This window comes from Microcebus murinus, chromosome 7, assembly GCF_040939455.1.
Source record: "Microcebus murinus isolate Inina chromosome 7, M.murinus_Inina_mat1.0, whole genome shotgun sequence".
Lineage (NCBI taxonomy): Eukaryota > Metazoa > Chordata > Mammalia > Primates > Cheirogaleidae > Microcebus > Microcebus murinus.
Genome location: NC_134110.1, coordinates 21,709,951 through 21,730,353, shown reverse-complemented (window position 1 = coordinate 21,730,353; position 20,403 = coordinate 21,709,951). Strand labels below are relative to the sequence as shown.

At 37.0% G+C, this 20,403-nt stretch overlaps 1 protein-coding gene, 2 non-coding genes and 1 pseudogene across 6 annotated transcripts in view; 1 reads left to right on the top strand and 3 right to left on the bottom strand.

The window, feature by feature from the left end:
* The window catches only part of LOC105868796 (uncharacterized), a 253,234-nt gene that overhangs the window by 13,368 nt on the left and 219,463 nt on the right, over positions 1-20,403 (bottom strand). For all 4 annotated transcript variants that reach the window (XM_076004835.1, XM_076004839.1, XM_076004837.1 and 1 more), the window contains exons 17-19: positions 19,231-19,271; positions 18,120-18,157; positions 1,187-1,227 (exon numbers count right to left, since the gene is read on the bottom strand). The gene's annotated coding sequence lies outside the window, so the exon portion shown is untranslated. The remainder of the gene's footprint in view (positions 1-1,186; positions 1,228-18,119; positions 18,158-19,230; positions 19,272-20,403) is intronic.
* Positions 1-20,403, top strand: part of LOC105868772 (small ubiquitin-related modifier 1-like) — a 75,009-nt pseudogene that overhangs the window by 54,270 nt on the left and 336 nt on the right.
* LOC142872260 (small nucleolar RNA SNORD109A) lies at positions 138-204 on the bottom strand. Its single transcript, XR_012920469.1, has one exon. It is a non-coding gene; the product is annotated as a small nucleolar RNA SNORD109A (small nucleolar RNA).
* Positions 18,522-18,588, bottom strand: LOC142872275 (small nucleolar RNA SNORD109A). The gene has a single exon (XR_012920484.1). It is a non-coding gene; the product is annotated as a small nucleolar RNA SNORD109A (small nucleolar RNA).

Below are 20,403 nucleotides of genomic sequence, written 5' to 3'. Positions count from 1 at the left end.
CCTCATGTCAAGGAAATATGTCAAGAACAATGAGAAAAAACACACATGCTCCCAGTGGTTTTATGCTGTCACTGAGGGATTACCAAATAAGCCAGGCATAGAGAGTCTTACTTGTCTTACTAAACGGCCACTCATCTGGACCTCAGATTGACATCTGCAGTGTGTCCTTCACCGTCCTCAGATAATTTTGCTCATCATCGATCCAGACAATAACCCTTCCAACAAATAATTATTTTCCATAGCCAGGCTTATTTTGTGCAGGCTAATCCAATGCATTACAAATGAAGAAAAGTAAATGTACAGTAGACATTTGGTTTTGCATCTGCATAATGGAACTCTCATACATAGCATGAAAAAAATGACCTTGACTTGTTCTAATAAAAATCTACTGGGATAATTTAAATAAACCTTTTAAGTCAAATAAAAATTTAGGGGATAAGTGATGTAGCAAAGTAATATATGGTATGATTACAGTACAAATATGAATAGAAGCATCTGTGTTCTGAATGTGCCAGAAAAAGATAAAAAAAATCAATATTTAGGACACTTGAATTTCATTACAAGATTATTTTCTCTTAACACAAAATGGTGAAAATGAGAAATATATAAGCAACTTCTCAAAATTATGTAGGTTACTTCAAAAACAGATTTAAACATTGTAAACATATATACCAAATTTTAACATTTACTCAATTCTAAGAAATGACAGTGAGCTAGCACCTCTTATATTATCCTGGATTGAGCTTAAGCTCATCATAAAAAATGAGGTGACACAAGATTGGAAAAAAGTGTTCCACATGTACTCGCCATCAAATTGGTACTAACTGATTAATACTATGGTACACAAATGGTGGTGGTGTTCACCAGAGTTTCAGGGGTTGGGGAGTAGACCCACATCTAGGGGAAGTGGTGAGCATTGTGGTGGGGAAGGGCATACCTGTAACCCTTGCTAGGGAGAGGTAAATATATAAAATGCAACCAAAATGTTAAAAAAAAGAGATTTAAACAAAGGGAAGAAACAAGAAAGAAGATTCCTTGAACATAGTAGAAACATCCATGGGGAAATATATCTACTGTAAAAATAATCTCTTTAAGCCACTGATGTAATGAACACATAACCTTAAATTCTGACTTCACCAGCCACAGATACACAAAATAATTTCAAAATATCAAAGTGGTTGCTCACCTCTCTTCCCTGAAGTACAACACCTTGTTCTCATTTTTAACCTGTAACAAAACATCATATAGAAAATAAATCAGGTCAGAAATGCACCAAATTAATTAGAAATAAAGTACAACATTGGTTTCCTTGTAATTATTTATGATTCAGGCAGCCCAGCTTCCTAATCCTTGTGATAAACATCAGAGTTGATCATTTGTCACCTTTGTCATTTCATTTATTCACTTGTTTCCTCCCTGACTTCTTTTTTCTGCAATTTCCTCTCTACCAAGCTGTCTGAGTTAGTGACACAACAGTTATTTCTTGGATGCAGAACTCAAAAGTTTTATTCAACCAAAAAGATTTTAGAAAAATACCCTGTGTTGTGAAAAATGGAAGGTACATGATAGTGGCATTGTGAGATCATTGAGGAGGCCATCAATTGGGCTAATTCTGAAAGGGTTATTTGTCCTGTTCTAATAGAATAGATGGTCACTGAGCTGCACTTCCAATAAATAAGCATTCCTCACACCACACTAATGCCCATAAACTTTATCACCTGCTTTTATAGCAGATTATAGCATAAGTGGACATTTGACTTGACTTTAGTGAAGCTGGCTATAATGGCAACTCCACAAGCTTCCCAGGACCCTCTGTCTGGAGCAATACTTGAAGTGAAACTGTAGTGATATGGTTATCAATGATAATATATTACTCAATATGAGAGAAACAAAAATTTGGAGTTAGCTGTGAACTTGGATTGTCTCATTTAAAAGACTATTAAAGTATGTCAGGATGTATGTGACATAAATATACAATGTGATGTTTTTTCCATCATACTGGTTCATAGTCCCTATCCAAAGCATATATATGTTCATATTAGACTCATAACATCATTGCCTCACATGATTCTGCTTTATCTGACTGGAAGTAATCTTATTTCTACATAATCAACATCAAGGCTAGCCAATTACACTTCATGAATCCTTGCCTTCATTAAGCTAGAAATAACCCAAAATGTCTGAGTATTTTCTTATTCAGTCCTCATTATTGTTATACAAAATATATTTTCTTTCAGAAGCTGTGTAAAATCTCCCAGTGAAAGAATACTGTTGTTATTTTTCTGATTTGGCTGACTTTTCAACATCTTCTTAGTTTTGTTTAATGCACTATCATTTGCAAGAGTAAGAAATATTAACAGCAAATGATTGAAAATAAGAAATAGATAAGTATTATATATGAATGAACAATACATGTAAAGTATTAACCACTACATCCAATTAATTATCAATAGTTATTATGAAAGATTCAGACTACATTAAGAAAATTGTTATTCCTACATTGCTGATGGGACCTCTTGCTAGTTCAACCTCTGTGGAAATCAATATAGAGATACTTTACAGCGATACAAGTGGCTCTACCATTTGATCCAGTAATCCCTTTACTGGGCATCTACTCAAAAGAACAAAAGTCACTATATAAAAAGACACCTGCACTCAAATGTTTATAACAGCACAATTCACAATTGCAAAGATGTGGAAACAACCAAAGTGCCCATTAATACATGAGTGGATTAATACAAATGTGATATATGTATACCATGAAGTACTATTTAGCTATATGAAACAACAGTTATGTAGCACCTCTTGTATTTTCCTGGATAGAACTGGAACCCATTCTATTAAGTGAAGTATCCCAAGAATGGAAAAATAAGCACCATATGTACTCACCAGCAAATCGGTATTAACTGATCAACATCTAAGTGGAAATATAGGAATAACATTTATCAGATGTCAGGCGGGTGGGGGGAGGGGATGAGTATATACATATATAATGAGTGTGGTGTGCACCAACAGGGGGATGGACATGCTTGAAGCTCTGTCTCGAGGGGGGAGGTGGGGCAAGGGCAATATAAGTAACCTTAACATTTGTACCCCCATAATATGCTGAAAAAAATAAATACAAAAAAGAAAGCTGTTATTAATAAATTTTGAATCGAAATCTCTCAGATAGGAAGATATCTAAGGAGTCAAGATACTATTTTGCTATATAAAACATATACATATAGGAGTAGACATTTATAGATCTGTAGATGGTATAACATTAAATGCATTAGTCAATTCTAGAACGACTTGACTTTGGTGAAATTTAAATGATAATTTCTTTCTCACTACCCTGCAAGTTCTGTCTGCAAACAAAATAAAAGCAGAGAGAAAATCATCCTTCACTTTCATTCTACTCAGAGTGTCTGATACACGAAAAATAAAAGACAAAATGAACAAAGAAAATGAAAACTATAGTTGTTATAAACTAACAAGCACATGACCGAATTTTAGAAAGAGCAGAGACCAAAATTTAAACTCTATTATAAACAATGAATACAAGATGATGGCAAAAATGTGTTAATGGATGGTAGATTCATAAGGACAATGGAAATAATGAAAATGAACCAAATGAGAATTCTAGTATGTTAAATATCTTTAATCAGAAAGACATTAGATGAGCTGATACATGATTACAACATGGATGAACTTCAAAAACATTATGCTAAATGAAAGAAAAAGAAACAGAAAAAATATGTATATTGAATGATTCCATTTATATAAAATTTCTGTATAAGGCAAATCCATGTAGACAAATAAGCTAGTAGTGACCTGGGGCTTGGGAACAAAGTTTATATTGATTGTAAATGGGGATGAGGCAACTTTTAGGGATGATGGAAATTTTCTAAACCTGGATTGTGGTGATGGATGTACAACTCTATAAATTTACTTAAAAATCATTGACTTGTATATTCTATGTGTGAAAATTTTATGGTATTTAAAGTATACCTCAATAAGGTTGTTAAACAAAAGGCATTAGATAGATCTAATTTCCATTAGATGGAATAGATACCTTGAAGAAAGGATCAGAGACCTTTAAGACAAACCAAAAGAATAATCCAAGCTGAAGCACAAATTTAAAAAAAACAGATAAACAAACAAACAAAATCCAAACACCTAGAACATGAGAAAGAGTATCAGTTCTTCAAGGTGTAAAGCTATGATATTTTAAACCTTTCCTTTTTATTAATGTGTTTATCACTATAGACTTCGCTCCTATAACTGCTTTTGCTATGTCCCATAGGTTTTGGTATGTTCTGTTTTCATTTTTTGGTCACAAAATATTTATTGATTTCTTCTTTGACCCCCTGCCTTGCAGGAGTCTGTTAATTCCACATATTTGTAAATTTTTTTTGATATTGATTTCTAGTTTCACGTTGTTGTGGTGAAAATAAGTACTGGATATTATTTCAATCTTCTTGGATTTTGAAAGATTGCTTTATGGCCTAACATACAGCTGTCCTGGATGTTCCATGTGCACTTAAGATATCTATTCTGCCACTGTTGGGTGGAATGTTCTGTGTATGTCTGTTAGACCTATTTGATCTAAAGCGATATTCAAGTCCAACATTTCCTTATTGATTTTCTGTCTGGATTATCTATCCATGGTTGAAAGTGTGGTATTGAAGTTCCCTACTACTATTGCGTTGCTGTTTAATTCTCCCTTCATAACTATTAATATTTGTCTTATATATTTAGGTGCTTCAACATTACAGATACACATACACACACATTTGTTATGGCCTCTTGAAGAATTAACCCTGTTATCAGCATAAAATGACCTTGTAAATCTTTTGTTACAGTTTTTAACTTAAAGTCTATTTTAAGTCTTATATAAGTATAGCTACCTCTGCTCTATTTTGCCTTTCATTTGCATGGCATATATTTTTCTATCTCTTTAATTTCAGTCTAGGTGTGTTCTTAGTAGTAAAGTGATTCTATTGTAGGCAGCAGATATTCATGGCTTTTTAAAATATCCATTTGTACACTCTTATGTTTTTTGTTTGGAGAATTCAATCCATTTACATTTAATGTAATTATTGATAGGTAAGGACTTACTATTAACATTGTTACTTTTTTTCTTGCGGTTTTTAGTTTTGTTCTTCTCTTGCTGCTTCCCTTTGTAATCTGATGATTTTCTATTTTGATTCTTTTCTTTTTCTCTTTTGTGTATGGACTTCAGGTTTTTGCTTTGTACTTAACACAATGCTTACATAATACATCTTACAGGCATAAAAATCTATTTTAAGCTGTTAACAAATTAATTTTATCACAAACAAAATTCTGTATTTTTACTTCTCTCCCCTCATATTTTATATTTTTAGCATTTCAATTTATATCTTTATGCAATGTGTATGCATTAACAAGTTGTTGTAGCTGTAGTTGGTTTTAATGCTTCTGTATTTCTGTACACAGTAAAATTATTTGCACACCAGAATTAAAATATCAGAATGCTTTGAATTTGTGTATTTACTTTCCTTTATAGTGACTTTTATATTTATTTATTTATTTATTTATTTATTTATTTATTTATTTATTTATTTAGACAGAGTCTCGCTTTGTTGCTCAGACTAGAGTGAGTGCCGTGGCGTCAGCCTAGCTCACAGCAACCTCAAACTCCTGGGCTCAAGCAATCCTCCTCCCTCAGCCTCCAAAGTAGTTGGGACTACAGGCATGTGCCACCATGCCCGGCTAATTTTTTTCTATATATATTAGTTGGCCAATTAATTTCTTTCTATTTATAGTAGAGATGAGGTCTTGCTCTTGCTCAGGCTGGTTACAAACTCCCGACCTCAAACAATCCACCTGCCTTGGCCTCCCAGAGTTCTAGGATTACAGGTGTGAGCCACCGCACCTGGCCTACTTTTATTTTTTTATATTACTAATTAGCATCTCATCATTTCACTTGAAGACCTCTCCTTAGTGTGTCTTTTAAAGGAGGTCTAGGAATAATGAACTCCTTCAGATTTTGTTTGTCCAGGAATATTCTGCTTCATTTTTCAAAGACAGCTTCACCAAGTACAGTATTTTTTTCTTTTTTTTAATTTCAGCATATTATGGTGGTACAAATTTTAATGTTATGTATAATGCCATTGCCCTACTGTCCCCTCAAGTCAGAGCTTCAAGCATACAGTATTCTTAGTTACCATGTTTTTCCTTTCAGCACTTGAATATTTCATTCTGCTCCCTCTGGGTCTGTGAGGTTTCTGGGGCGAAATCTGTTGATAGCCTTATAAGGGTTCCCTTTTGTGATAAGTCTGTTTTCTCTTGCTGCTTTCAAAATTCTGATGTTTTTTTTTAACAGTATAAGCTGTTAAATAACATTTACTGAAATTATATGAAAATAATAATTATAACATAAGAACAGCCCTCGCCACTTAGCAATTGGTGTTTTCAAGGTAACTTTATTAATTGATGAGTTCATTGGCTTCAATTTTTGACAGTTTGATTATAATGTGTTTTGGAGAAGTCATTTTTCATTTTAATCAGTACAGGAATCTTTGAGTTTCATGTCCATCCATATCTTTCCCCAGATTTGGGGAGTTTTGCCATTATTTCTTTCTATAAACTTTCTGTCCTTTTCTCTCTTTACCTTCATGACCTTCCATTATCCTAACATATTCTCTTGATAGTTTTCCATAAATCCTGTAGGCTTTCTTCATTTCTTCTTATTTTTTCCTTTTTCTCCTCTGATGTATAATTTCAAATGTCCTGTCTTCAAGTTCACAGGTCCTTTCTTCTGCTCAATCAAGTCTGCTATTGATGCTCTCTATTTTAAATATCATTTCATGCAGTGTATTCTTCAATTCTATAATTTCTGGCTTTTTTATAGTTTCTATCTCATAATTTCTAGTTTCTTTCATGTAGTGTTTTCTGGCTTTGATTGGATTGTCTGTGTTTGTAACTTTGTATCCTTGTAACTTTCTGAGCTTATTTAAAACTATTGTTTTTAATTTGTTATAGAGCAATTTATAGAACTCCATTTCTTTAGGGACAGTCACTGAAAAATTATTGTTTTCCTTTAGTGGTGTCATGTTTCCTTGATCTTTCATACTTCTTGAATTCTTTTTTTTTTTATTTCGGCATATTATGGGGGTACAGATTTTAAGGTTTCAATAAATGCCCACTTCCCCCCCATCCCCCCACAAGTCTGAGTCTCCATCATGAACATCCCCCAGATGGTGCACATCTCACTCATTATGTATGTATATACCCGCCCCCTCCCCCCTCCCGCCTGCCCAATACCCCCTTACTGTAGTACCTATGTGTCCACTTAGGTGCTACTCAGTTAATACCAGTTTGCTGGAGAATATATCTGGTGCTTGTTTTTACATTCTTGGGATACTTCACTTAGTAGTATGGGTTCCAGCTCTAACCAGGAAAATATAAGATGTGCTATATCACCATTGTTTCTTAGAGCTGAATAGTACTCCATGGTATACATATACCACATTTTATTAATCCATTCTTGGATTGATGGGCACTTGGGCTGTTTCCACAGCCTTGCAATTATGAATTGTGCTGCTATAAACATTCAAGTGCAGGTGTCTTTTTTGTAGAGTGTCATTGGATCATTTGGGTAGATGCCCAGCAATGGGATTGCTTTATCAAATGGTAGATTCACTTGTATCGCTTTAAGGTATCTCCATATTGCTTTCCACAGAGGTTGAACTAGTTTGCAGTCCCACCAGCAGTGTAGGAGTGTTCCTCTCTCTCTGCAACCACGCCAGCATTTATTGTTTGGAGATTTTTTGATAAAGGCCATTCTCACTGGGGTTAAGTGATATCTCATTGTGGTTTTGATTTGCATTTCCCTAATGATTAGGGATGTTGAGCATTTTTTCATATGTTTGTTGGCCATTCTTCTGTCTCCTTTAGAAAAGTTTCTGTTCAAGTCCTTTGCCCACTTTTAATGGGGTTATTTGATTTTTTCTTGCTGATTTTCGTGAGTTCTAAGTATATTCTAGTTATCAGTCCCTTATCGGATGCATAGGATGCAAAAATTTTCTCCCATTCTGTAGGTTGTCTGTTTACTTTCATGACTATTTCTTTGGCTGTGCAGAAGCTTTGTAGTTTGATCATGTCCCATTTATTTATTTTTGTTGCTGCTGTGATTGCCTTTGGGGACTTCTTCATAAACTCTTTGCACAGGCCGATGTCTGGGAGAGTGTTTCCAACTTTTTCCTCTAGAGTTCTAATAGTTTCATACCTTAGGTTTAAGTCTGTTATCAAGCGTGAATTGATTTTTGTGAGAGGTGAAAGGTGTGGGTACTGTTTTAGCCTTCTGCAGGTGGCTATCCAGTTTTCCCAGCACCATTTATTGAAAAGGGATTCTTTTCCCCAACATAGGTTTTTGTCTGCTTTATCAAGGATTAGATGGCTATATGAGGATGGTTTTTTATCAGGATTCTCACATCTGTTCCACTGGTCAATATTCCTATTTTTGTGCCAATACCATATTGATTTAATTACTACAGCTTTGTAGTATAGTTTGATATCTGGCATATTAATGCCTCCCATTTTGTTTTTGTTGCTTAGAATTGCTCTTGATATTCGGGGTCTTCTTTGGTTCCATACGAAGCGTAAAATTATTTTTTCTATATCTGTGAAGTATCCTGATGGGATTTTAATAGGTATTGCATTGAATCTGTAGATCAGTTTGGGTAGTATAGACATTTTGATGATATTGAGTCTACCGATCCACGAGCATGGTATGGATTTCCATCTGTTTACATCCTCTGCTATTTCCTTCCTCAGTGTTTCATACTTCTCCCTGTAGAGGTCTTTTACCTCCTTGGTTAAGTATATTCCTAGGTACTTTAATTTCTTTGTTGCTATTGTGAAGGGAATTGAGTCTTTGATTTGGTTCTCAATTAGATAGTTGTTGGCGTATATGAATGCCTCTGATTTCTGTGTATTGATTTTGTATCCTGAGACTTTACTAAATTCATTGATCAGTTCCAGGAGTTTCTTGGTTGAATCCTTGGGGTTTTCTAGATACAATATCATATCATCAGCAAACAGTGAACGTTTGATCTCTTCTGCCCCTATTTGGATACCTTTGATTCCATTTTCCTGTCTGATTGCTGTAGCCAAGACTTCCAGCACTATGTTGAACAGAAGTGGAGATAGTGGGCAGCCTTGTCTGGTTCCAGTTTTAAGTGGGAATGATTTCAATGTTTCCCCATTCAGTATGATGTTGGCTATGGGTCTTTCATATATGGCTTGTATCATTTTTAGGTATGTCCCTCCTATGCCTATTTTCTTAAGTGTTCATATCATGAAAGGGTGTTGAATTTTGTCAAAAGCTTTTCTGCATCTATTGAAAGAATCATGTGGTCTTTGTTTTTACTTCTGTTTATGTGGTGAATTGCATTTATAGATTTACGTATGTTGAACCATCCCTGCATCCCTGGGATGAAGCCCACTTGGTCGTGGTGGATTATTTTTTTGATAAGTGTCTGAATTCAGTTAGCTAAGATTTTGTTGAAAATTTTTGCATCTATATTCATTAGGGATATTGGTCTGTAGTTTTCTTGTTTTGTTGCATTCTTTCCTGGTTTTAGGTATCAGAGTAATATTTGCTTCATAAAAGGTGTCAGGGAGGTTTCCGTTCTTCTCAATGTTGTGGAATAGTTTCTGCAAGATAGGTACTAGTTCTTCTTTGTAAATGTGGTAAAATTTGGGTGTGAAGCCATCTGGACCGGGACTTTTCTTTTTAGGGAGATTTTTAATTGCTGTTTCTATTTCAGCTGTTGAGATTGGTCTGTTCAGGGAATCTATTTCTTCCTGTTTGAGCCTAGGGAGGCTTCTTTACTTTTCTGAACATTTTTTTTATTTCGGCATATTATGAGGGTACAGATTTTAAGGTTTCAATAAATGCCCTTTCCCTCCCTCCCCCCACAAGTCTGTGTTTCCAGCATGACCATCCCTTAGATGGTGCATATGTCACTCATTATGTATGTATATACCCGCCCTTCTCTCCCCTCCCCACTCCCCAATACCCTATCACTGTAGTACCTATGTGTCAACTTAGGTGCTACTCAGTTAATACCAGTTTGCTGGTGAGTATATATGGTGCTTGTTTTTCCATTCTTGGGATACTTCACTTAGCAGTATGTGTTCCAGCTCTAACCAGGAAATTATAAGATGTGCTATATCACCATTGTTTCTTAGAGCTGAATAGTACTCCATGGTATACAGAACATTTTTATTAGTGGATTTATCATCTCTGGTAAGTCCAACATCTTACTTTTCTAAGGGGTAGTTTATAGTGGCTTCTTCTTTTCTTATATGTAACATACTTTCCTGTTTCCTTGTATATCTTGTAATTATTTGTTGAAAACTGGACCTTTATATATAATGTGGCAATTCTGTAAATCAGATTCTTTCTATTCTCAGAGCTTGTTTTAGTTGTTCTTTGCTGTTGTGGCTTGCATTCAGTGCCAAAGTAGTTTACAACCATTCTTTAACTTAAGCTTCTGCTTGCACAGATCCTAAAAGGAAAGCCAGAGGTAAGCAATTAGGATGCTTTGTTGTCCTGGTCTAGAGGTTTGCACATGTATGTGGCCTTCTAGATAAAAATGAATGTGTCAGAGCTTTATTAGCAGCCTTTGGACATCTAATTCCCAACATTTTTCTTTTTAGTTTTATGGCCAGCTCTTTGTTTGTCCCAACTGCTATCAACTTTTCAGGTATCTGTTATATTAAACAATTGCCATAAATTCTTTTTAAATAATGCTCTGGGATTGAGATTTTTCTTACCAAGTGAGCACTGACTTAGTACAAATAAATATAAGTTCTATATATTTGGCTCTTGCAGGGATCTTCCAGATTGGTCAAATAGTGATACTTCTCCAGGGATGGGGCTTTTGGGGGAAACTCCAAAACATGTTCTTTCTTCTGCAGTGGTTGCCATAAAGCTGGTTCTTCTGACTACCATAGTGCTGGGGAGAAGAGGATGGGAAGAGGGCCTGGTAAAGGGATACAAATCTTCCAGTTCTTCCTAAGAGTCAGCCATTTTCCTTAAGTAAATATTCTTTGGAATTTTGTAGGTTTTTGTTTAATTTCCAAAGTCTTGAACAATCACTTTGATGATTTTAGTCTAATCATTTATTGATTTTATGGAGAAGTGTATTTTTAGAGGTTCTTGCTCTGACTTTCCAGAAGTGATTTGCCTGTATAGATTGACCTTTAAATGGAAAAGCAATCTTGCATTCCTTGGATAAATTCTGATTGGTGACAAAATATTTCTACATATTTTTATATTTCCTTTGTTAACATTTGGCTTAGATATTTTTGCATTTATATTCATGAGGGATATTATTGAATATTCTTTTTAAATTTGGGGGGGGGGAGTTTCTATCTGTGTATTGCTGTCCATATAGAGTGAGCATATCAATACTGGCATATCAATACCTCCCATTTTGTTTTTATTGCCTAGAATTGCTTTTGATATGGGGTGTCTTCTCTGGTTCCAAACGAAGCATAAAATTATTTTTTTTATATCTGTAGAAGATATAAAAGAATATCTATAGAAGAATGATGTTGGGATTTTAATAGGTATTACATTGAATATGTAGATCAGTTTGGGTAGTATAGACATTTTAATGATGTTGAGTCTGCTGACCCACAAGCATGGTATTAATTTCCATCTGTTTACATTCTCTGCTATTTCCTTCCTCAATGTTTCATAGTTCTCTCTGTAGAGGTCTTTTACCTCCTTGATTTAGTATATTCCTAGATACTTTATTTTCTTTGTTGCTATTGTGAAGGGTATTGAGTCTTTGATTTGGTTCTCAATTTGATTGTTGTTGGCGTATGTGAATGCCTCTGATTTCTGTGTATTGATTTTATATCCTGTGACTTTACTAAATTCATTTATCAATTCCAGGAGTCTCTTGGTTGAATCCTTGGGGTTTTCTAAATATAATATTGTATCATCAGCAAACAATGAAAGTTTGATCTCTTCTGCCCCAATTTGGATACCTTTAATTCCACTTTCCTGTCTGATTGCTATAGCCAGGACTTCCAGCACTATGTTGAATAGAGGTGAGGATAGTGGGCAACCTTGCCTGGTTCCAGCTGTAAGTGGGAATGCTTTCAATTTTTCCCCACTACTCTGATGTTGGCTATGGGTCTGTTGTATATGGCTTGTATCATTTTTAGGTATGTCCCTTCTATACGTATTTTATTAAGTGTTCTTATCTTGCAAGGGTGTTGAATTTTGTTCAAAACCTTTTTCTGCAACTATTGAAAGAATCATATGGTCTTTGTTTTTGCTTCTGTTTATGTGGTGACTTACAGTTATAGATTTATGTATGTTGAACCATCCCTGCATCTCTGGGTTGAACCCAACTTAGTTGTGATGGATTATTTTCTTGATAAGCATCTGGATTCGGTTAGCTAGGATTTTGTTGAAAATTTTTGCATCTATATTCATAAGGGATATTGGTCTGTAGATTTCTTTTTTTTTGTTGCATCCTTTCCTGGTTTTGGTATCAGGGTTATGTTAACTTATAAAAGGTTTTGTGGAGGTTTTCATTCTTTTTGATATTGTGGAATAATTTCTGCAAGATAGGTACCAGTTCTTCTTTGTAAGTGTGGTAAAATTCGGGTGTGAAACCATCTGGACCAGGACTTTTCTTTTTAGGGAGATTTTTAATTGCTGTTTCTATTTCAGCTATTGAGATTGGTCTGTTCAGGGAATCTTTTCTTCCTAGTTGAGCCTAGGGAGGTTGTGTGTTTCTAGAAATTTGTCCATTTCCTCCATATTTTCCAGTTTGTGTGCATAAAGAATTTTGTAGTACTCATAAATTATTTCTAGTGTCTCTTTGGGATCAGTTGTGATATCTCCTTTTTTGTTCCTGATGGAGCTTATTAGAGATTTCTCTTTTCTGCTTTTTGTTAGCTTAGCCAGTAGCATGTCAATTTTGTTTATTTTTTCAAAGAACCAACTTTTTGTTTTATTAATCTCCTGAATAGCTTCCCTGTTTTCAATTTTGTTTAGTTCTGATTTGATCTGGTTGATTTCACTCCTTCTGCTGGGTTTGTGGCTGGTCTGTTCTTCTTTTTTCAGCTCTTTGAGTCGTTTCATTAGATTGCCTATTTGTGATCTTTTTGACTTTTGGTTATAGGCATTTATGGAGATAAACTTTCCTCTCAGAACTGCTTTAGCTGTGTCCCAGAGGATTTTATAACTTGTCTCTCCATTGTCATTTTCTTCATAGAATTTTTTTATTTCCATCTTGATTTCTTCATTTATGAAGTAATCATTTAGTAGGAGGTTGTTTAATTTCCACATTTTTGTGTAGAAATGTGAGTTTCTGTTACGGTTGATTTCTACATTTATTCCACTGTGATCTGAGAAGGTACATGGTATGATTTCTATTTTTTTAAATTTCTTGAGGTTTACTTTGTGTCCTAGGATATGGTCAATTAGAGAATTCCACTGAGCTGATGAGAAGCATGTATATTCAGTGGATTTTGGGTAGAATGTCCTGTAAATGTCAGTCAGTCCCAATTGTTCTAGAGTTTTGTTTTGGTCCATTATTTGTTTGTTAATTTTCTGATTGGAGGATCTGTCTCGTGCCATCAGTGGGGTGTTGAAATCTCTGGTGATTATGGTATTGCTATTAATTCATTTGCTTAGCTCCAGTAAGGTTTGCTTCATGAATCTGGGTGCATCTAAGTTGGGTGCATATATATTTAAAATTGTTATCTCTTCTTGTTGAAGTATCCCCTTCACCATTATATAATGACCCTTTTTGTCTTTCACTACTTTTGTTGGTTTAAAAACTAAATCATCTGAAATTAGAACCACCATGCCTGCCTTCCTTTGGCTTCCACTTGCTTGGAATACTGATCTTCACCCTTTTACTTTTAGTCTATACACATCCTTGCAGGTTAGATGTGTTTCCTGAAGATAGCATATACTTGGCCTGTATTTTCTTATCCAATCAGCCAGCCTATGTCTCTTGAGTGGAGAGTTTAAGCTATTCACGTTTTTTCAGAGAACTGATAGGTAAAGTAGATTACTGTTCATTCTGTTGGGTTGATGTTGTTGCTTTGATTCTCTCTTGAGCCATAGTAATATCTGTCCTTTAATCTTTGGGTTTTGGTTGTTTTTATATTTATGAGTTTTTATTATTGTGTTCCGTGTATAACACTGTTTTGAGTGCTTCTTGTAGGGCTGGTCTTGTCTTGGTGAATTCTCTGAGGCTCTGCTTGTCTGGGAAAGTCTATTTCTCCTTCATATACGAAGCTTAGTTTTGCAGGAAATAAGATTCTAGGCTGGGCATTGTTTTGTTTCAGAAAAGTGAGAATGCGGCCCCAGTCTCTCCTTGCTTGTAAAGTCTCAGTAGAGAAATCTAGTGTTATTTGAATTGGCTTTCCTTTATAAGTTACTTGCTTCTTTCATCTTACAGCTGTTAGAAGGGCCTCTTAGTTGATATTTTGGTCAGTCTGATGACTGCATGATGTGATGTCTTCTTGTTTGCATTGAATCTCCCAGGGGTCCTCTGAGCTTCTTGAACTTATATATTGAGATTTTGGGCAAGGCCTGGGAAATTTTTCTGTATTATAACTTCAAAAAGCTTGTCCAAGTGATTGTGATGTCTTCTTCCCCTTCTGGTAACCCTATGACCCTCACGTTAGGTTTCTTCACATAATTCCACATCTCTTGTAGCCTTTGCTCTTTTCTCTTGTTTCTCTGCTCTATCTCTGTGACTGATTTAATTGGAGGGTGTTATCTTCAATCTCTTAGATTCTTTTTTCTGTTTGATCTACCCTGTTCTTGAGACTTTCCACTGTATTTTGTAGTTTCCTGAGTTGATTCTTCATCTCCAGGAATTCGGTTAAAGGTTTCTTCACTGTGTCGATCTCTTTAGTGAACTTTTGTTCCATATCCTAAAGGCTTTTTGTGGTTTCTTTGTGTTGGTTATTGAGTTGTTCTTGCAGGTTGGTGAATATTCTTATGATCCACATTCAAAATTCCTCTTCTGTCATTTTGGTTGCCAGGTTTTGGTTGCTATCTGTTTCTAAGGGGCTGGTGCTCCCCTTGGGGGTGTGTTTTCCATTTGTTTCTTCATATTTCCGGAGTTCCTTCACTGATTTCTTCCAATGTCGCTCAGTTGTTGTTTCTTTCCTTTAGATTTTCGTTTGGGTATTCACACATCTTGTTTAGTTTCTGAGCCAGTAGGTGGTGTTGCTCACTGGTGGCAGCCATTGCTGGGCTTGTGTTTGCAGGTCTCTCTACCTGCTGGGGAGCCCACCAGCACTCCAACATGCAGTGTAAGGGAAACAGCCTATTCACCTACCCTTCCCGCTGGTCTCTGGGCTGCTCCGGTGGCCTCCTGTCTTCTGCCTCCTTAATTACACAGGTGGAGATAGATGGCAGGAACGGGAACAGTTCCTATCTCAGCTCCTCCCCCAAGGCGGGGCTAGAAACTTTGGAGTCAAAGGTCCAGCCCCAAGTCACCAGAGTGTGTGGGTCGTAAAATCTCTCTGCCTTATATCCATCAAAGGCAGCCTACTACAAGGCTAGGCCCTGCCCAGGCAAACTCCAGGGCCTGGACACCGAGTTCAGGAGACCTGTGTAGGGAGAGACTGTCTTGAAGCCAGCAGGCCGATAGCCAGACCCACCTATCCCCACCCACCTATCCCCGTCTTCTGTCTCTTTAATTACACAGGTGGAGATAAGCGGTAGGTATGGGAGTAGTTCTTATGTCAGCTCCGCCCCCAGGGTGGGGACAGAGTCTTTGGAGTCAAAGGCTCAGCCACAAGACACCTGAGCATGGTGGACATAAAGTCTCTCTGCCTTTTAACCACCAAGGGTAGCTTCCTATGAGGCTCAGCCCTGCCCCAGCAGGCTCCAGAGCGGGAACACACAGCGCAGAGACCTGTGCAGGGAGAGACTGTCCTGAAGCTGGGCAGGCCGGTAGCCAGACCCACTGATCCTCGTCTTCTGTCTCTTTAATTCCACAGGTGGAGATAAGCGGCAGGAACGGGAAGAGTTTCTATCTCGACTCCACCCCCAAGGTGGGGATACAAACTTTGGGGCCAGAGGCCTAGCCCCAAATCCCCGGATGTGGGGGTCGTAAAATATCTCTGCCTTATAACCACTAAATTCAGCCTCTTACGAGGCTCGGCTCTGCCCAGGCGGGTTCCGCACTCTGGACACATAGCGCGGGAGACCTGTGCAGGGAGAGACTGACCAGAAGCGGGCAGGCAGGCAATGGGACCCACCAATCCCTCTCTTCTGTCTCCTTAATTACAAAGGTGCAGATAAGCAGCAGGAATGGGAACAGTTCCTATCTCAGCTCCGCCCCCAAGGCTGGGACAGAGACTTTGGAGCCCAGGGAGGGGCTCTGGGTCGCAGGAGAGTGTGGAAGGGAATGTTTCTCTGCCTTAAATCCTCCAAGGGCAATTTCCCTGTAGTACTGCCCCATCCAGGCAGAGTCCACTCTCTGAGCACAGAGTCAGTGCCACTTGTGCAGCAAGTGACGGTCCAATATCAAATTGGTGGAGCAGGGGTGTGTACCAGCACTCTCTCTCCGCCTCCCCTCCAAACCCCGAGCCCAAGTCAGTGCTGGAATGCCAAGTCAGCGCTGGAATACGGAGGGGGGAGTGGTGCAGGAGGGGGGTCCTAATGGGTCAAGGAGTCTAACTTTGCGCACTCTGACCTCTCAGTGCTATCCCAAACCTCCTCTGTATCCAAATTGAAAGCATCCTTCTGTGTAAACTCCCCTTGGGGAGTGTTCTGGGAGTGTTCTGCAGGGAGATGCCCGAGTGAGCTCTGGTTTCTGCTGTGTGGAGAGTGGTTGCTGGGCTCGGACCCTCCCCCTCCTTATACTGCCACTGCTGTGTGCTCTAGGGAACTCAGAGTGTTCCCTGCTCTAGTCTCCTCTCCACACGGCCTTGTCCTGAGCTGCCACTTCTCACCAACTTCAGGCACCTCCTGGCCTACGTGGAAGTGGAGCTCGGTGTAGGAGGGGGTGTTTCTCAGCACCAGGGTAGGGCTGGTGCCACTGCCAGTTGGCAGTGGTTTAAACCACGCCTCACTCCCTCCCTGTTGTGTGCCTCCGAATCCCCGATTTTTGCAGAAGAATAATCGATTCACCTTTCCTTTAGGCTGTAAATGGTCTTATCCCTGTGTTTCCTGGTGGATGTCTGAAGGCTTGCGAAGCTGGTCCCGTGGAAGTGCAGATCGCTCACGTGTGGCTATCTGCTTTTTTTACTTTTCGCTCTGGGAGCAGAGAGCCAGGAGGACATCCCTACTCCGCCATTGTTTTCCTCCCTACTTGAAAAATTCTTAAGAAATATATTAACCAATACTTGGAATAGTTTGATGCGATATTTTTAACATTATATTAAAGTATAATACACATATAGAAAAGTACACAGACTGAAATTGTATAGCTCAATGAATTTGCATGATCCCAATATAGCAAGTAATCAACACACGGACAAATATGTAAACAATACATGCATTCCAGAAACCATACCAGAAACAATTCCAAAAAAATTCCAGAAAACATTATGGAAATGACTAGATTCTATCTCACAAATGCCATAAAGAGATGAAACTAAATTTTAAAAGATTGCTATTAAAATTTAAAGCAAAATTTCATATATAATTACTCGTGTTGCAAAAATGAGAAGAAAACTTACACAAGTCAATGCTCAGCTCTTAAATGAGAAGCAGAATTATAATGTAGTATGACCACAAAGACCTTATGAACCATGGAGTCTCAATTCTAAAACCCCACTAATCAAACTGATGAAGACAATCAGATAATATTTTGTCATTATTTGATTTCACTAAAGTAATTTTTTGATCCAAGAGGAAACTGCCAAAAATTCTCTTAAATTCTACATTTTTCTATAAAAGCATAAAAGAGTTAACAGAAAAAATAGATATGATAAGATTCAATAAAGTAGGAAATTTGGATGAGGGTCCCAATGAGAAAAAGATATCATGAAAATATTATTAAATAAGCCTATGAAAATATAAACTCAGGATATGGCAAATAGCATGTAAAACATGAATTTCAAGAGTTACTAGTTCAGCTACTCACCCCATGCTCTGAAGTGGATGACCAGAATTTCAGCCTTTCTATCTCCACAAAACATGATAGGAAAAAAAAAGCAACACAAAACCTTAGAAATTACTCAACAATAAAAATAACAAAGCACTAAAATTGCATTTTTAATGACAAGTTCTATTGTCATTATTTAATACAGGCGTAGTGTCCCCTCAGTGTTGGTGTTAACACACCAATGAGATTTTCAGTACACATCACAGTTGCTTGTAAAGATTGCTTAGTCCAATCACTTTAATTTCCTCATGTCAAGGAAATATGTCAAGAACAAAGAGAAAAAACACACATGCTCCCAGTGGTATTATGCTGTCACTGAGGGGTTACCAAATAAGCCAGGCACGGAGGGTCTTACTTGTCTTACTAGAGGGCCACTCGTCTGGAACTCAGATTGACATCTGCAATGTGTCGTTCACCGTCCTCAGATAATTTTGCTCATCATCGATCCAGACAATAACCCTTCCAACAAATTAAGTATTTTCCATAGCCAGGCTTATTGTGTGCAGGCTAATCTAATGCATTACAAATGAAGAAAAGTAAATGTACAGTAGACGTTTGGTATCGTATCTGTACAATGGAATTCTCATATGCTTAGCATGAAAAAAATGACCCTGGATTGTTCTAATAAAATTAGATAAAAATCCACTGGAATAATTTAAATAAACTTTTAAATCAACTAAAACTTCAAGGAATAAGTGATGTAGTGAAGTAATATGTGGTATGATTACAATACAAATATGAATCGAAACATCTATGTTCTGAATGTGCCAGAAAAAGATAAAAAAATCAATATTTAGGACACTTGAATTTTACCAAAACATTGTTTTCCCTCAACACAACATTGTGAAACAAGAAATATGTAAGCCATTCACAAAATTATGTAGGTTACTTCAAAAAGAGATATAAACAAAGGAAAGAAACAAAACAGACAATTTCTTGAACAGGGTAGAATCACCCATGGGGAAATTTATCTACAGTAAAAATAATCTCTTAAAGCCACTGAAGTAATGAATACATAGAACTTGACATTCTGACTTCACCATCCACAGATTCACAAACGAATTTGAAAAGTACCAAAGCAGTTGCTCACCTCTCTTCCGTGAATTACAAAACCTTGTTCTCATTTTTAACCTGTAACAAGACATGAGATAAATAATAAATGAAGTCATAAATGCACCAAATTAATAAGAAATAAAGTGCAACATTGGTTTCCTTGTAATTATTTATCATTCAGGCATCCCAGAATCCTAGTCCCTGTGATAAACATCAGAGTTGGTCATTGGTAACCTTTGACATTTCATTTATTCATGTTTTCCTCCAAGAATCCTTTACTCTGCAATTTACCCTCTACCAAGCTATCTGATTAAGGGACACAGCAGTTATTTCTTCAATGTAGAACTCTAAATTTGTATTTAAACAAAAAGATTTTCTGAAAATACCCTGTGGTGTGAAAATGGAAGGTACATGATAGTGGCAATGAGAGATAATTGGGGAGGCCATCCTTTGGACCAATTATGTCCTGTTTTAATAGAATAGATGGCCACAAAGCTGCACCTGAGGTACTTGAGCTTATCCTTGATGCAGACAAGTCCACTTCCAATAAAAAAACATTCCTCACACTACAATAATGCCCCCTTAAATTTTATCACCTGCATTCAGCTTATAGCAAGTTATAGCATGCGTGGACATTTGACTTCACTTTAGTGAAACTGGCTAAGATAGCAACTACAGAAGCTTCCCAGGACCCTCTGTCTGGAGCAATACTTGAAGTGATACTGCAGTGGTACAGTTGTCAATGATGATATATTACTCAGTGTGATGGAAACAAAAATCAGGAGTTAACTGTGAACTTGGATTGTATCCTTTAAAAGACTATGAAAGTACGTCAGGATGTATCTGACATAAACATACAAAGTGAAATTTTTTTTTCCCATCCGATTGGTTTATAGTCCCTATCCAAAGCAAATATATAAGTTCATATTAGACTCATAGGATCATTACCTCACATGATTCGTTTTTATCTGGCTGGGAGTAATCTTATTTCTATATAGTCCACATCCATGATAGCCAATTGTGCTTCAAGAATCCTTGCCTTCATTAGCATACAAATGCACCAAGATATCTGAGTATTTTCTTATTCAGTCTTCATTATTGTTGCACAAAATACATTTCTCCTCAGAAGCTGTGTCAAGTCTCCCAGTGAAAGAATGCTTGTGTTATTTTTCTGATTTGGCTGACTTTTCAACATCTTCTTACTTTGGTT